The sequence below is a fragment of the Mobula birostris genome, chromosome 13 (assembly GCF_030028105.1).
Source record: "Mobula birostris isolate sMobBir1 chromosome 13, sMobBir1.hap1, whole genome shotgun sequence".
In the NCBI taxonomy this organism is placed as follows: Eukaryota; Metazoa; Chordata; class Chondrichthyes; order Myliobatiformes; family Myliobatidae; genus Mobula; species Mobula birostris.
In genome coordinates, this window is record NC_092382.1 from 35,748,339 (window position 1) to 35,750,251 (window position 1,913).

Consider the following 1,913-nt stretch of genomic DNA (forward strand, 5'->3'; position numbering starts at 1 on the left):
TTCTTAACAAGATCGCCAATATCCCTTGAAAATCAAAGTTCCCTGTGCCTGAAAAGTTAGGAGAATGTGATGTACAGGGGTAATTAATCAACCATGATGGAATGATGAAACAGACAGAGTTGACTGAATGGACTTACTGCAAGATCTCTTATATTCTTCTGAATCTTGTCACAGCTTCCCTTTCTTCCATAATCATCGGACTCTTAATTAGACTTTATATTCTATTTATCAGCATCCATCTGTAAAGCTGCGTTCCCCGTTACAATTGAACCTCTTGTGTTCAAGTTTGGTAGAATTTGTCATGACCGCCTCCCACCCAGTGGTGTCAAATTCCGTCCTATGTATAAATGTCCATTTCCTCACTTCCCTGCACGAGAAGACAACGAGTCTTCCAAGCGTTTTCATCACTATTACAGCCTCCTTCCTAAATCTCTGCGTCTAACGAGTTCTGATCTGTAATTTTAACACTGCTTCTCTTTCCACAGATGCTGCCTAACCTGAGAAATCTGTAACAAGCTCGTTTTCATTTCTCATTCCCAGGATGTGTTTGTGTGTATATAACTCAGTTCTCAACTCAGGCATTCAATCTGTTCTCAAACACAACCACTTGTTTTGGATGTGAAGCGGGTGATGGAAAGTTGTCAGGGTGGCCGAGCGGTCTAAGGCGCCAGACTCAGGGAATGAAAGTCCTTCCTACGAACAGGAGTGTTCTGGTCTCCATCTGGGGGCGTGGGTTCGAATCCCACTCCTGACATTTTTTGTCCTTAAATATTCAATCGAGGGATGTTATTACTGCGAGGAGAACGTGGGTTGTTTGTGTGGATTAGAAAAACGGTGGAAAGACAAGATTGTGATTTCGTCACGGCACATCACAGCACAACAGATCATCGTTCATCGAGTACTGGGTGCCCGATTTCTTCAGAAAGAATTCCCTGGTGGAGGATCTAGGACCGAAATGTCGGCTGTTTACTCTTCTCCACAGATGCTGCCTGGCCTTCTGAGTTCCTCCAGACATACTCAGCTAATCAATATATAAAAGTGTTTAAAGTGAAATCATTTGTTGTCGGAAATGTGAGTCACGTGAGTGTAAGAGGTCACCTTTTTGTATGGAAAGCTTGATGATTGATGGGCAGTGACTGTCCTTGAACGTGGTGGGGTTAGTGAGTCCTGAGGCGCGTGTACTTTCTACCTTCAACCTGAGGGCAGCAGCGACAACAGCCTGAGTGTGAAGATCTCTGATGATGGATGCTGCTTTCCGATGACACCGGTTTATGTAGATTAGCTTAATTTTTGGCAAAGCTTTACCCGTGATTGACTGGGCCGAATCCACTAACTTGCTTTTGAGATTTTTCTTCAAAGGCCTTGCTGTTGCGTATTAGGTCGTGATGCAGGCAGACAATATACTCTCCACTACACATTTTTAGAAGTTCGTCTAACTTTTTAATTTCATGCCGAATCTCCGCAGTCTCCTGAGAAAGTAGAGGAAATTGTAATACCCACTAATATAAAGTAACTTCGGCTCTCCACCTCTGATCCTCGGATGAGAACTGGCTCATGGAATTTCATTTTTCCCTCTACCGAGGACCACAATCACTTCCTTGTTCTTGCTGACATTGAGTGACGGGGTGTTGCCACATCTTTTTTAAAATTATCCCCTCTTAGTTGAAATGTATGCCCGATGGTATAAGCCATGTCGACCGTGGGATGGAGATAATCTCTGTGTACTCTACCTTTATTTATGCCTCTCATAGTCTCAGAAACATCTATCAGATTCCCGGTCGCCCTCCGCTACTCCAGAGAAAACAACCCAAGTTTGACCAAAGTCTCATTATCGCCCAAATCGTCTAATTCAGGTAGCATTTTGGTAAAGCCTTTCTGCACTCTCGAAAGCCTCGTCACTCTTTCTATGACCA

The 1,913-nt window shown here is 43.6% G+C and overlaps 1 non-coding gene across 1 annotated transcript; it reads left to right on the top strand.

The window, feature by feature from the left end:
- The first annotated feature begins 640 nt into the window (after positions 1 to 640).
- On the top strand, positions 641 to 754 carry trnal-cag (transfer RNA leucine (anticodon CAG)). The gene is made up of 2 exons: positions 641 to 678; positions 720 to 754. It is a non-coding gene; the product is annotated as a tRNA-Leu (tRNA).
- Positions 755 to 1,913: the final 1,159 nt, after the last annotated feature.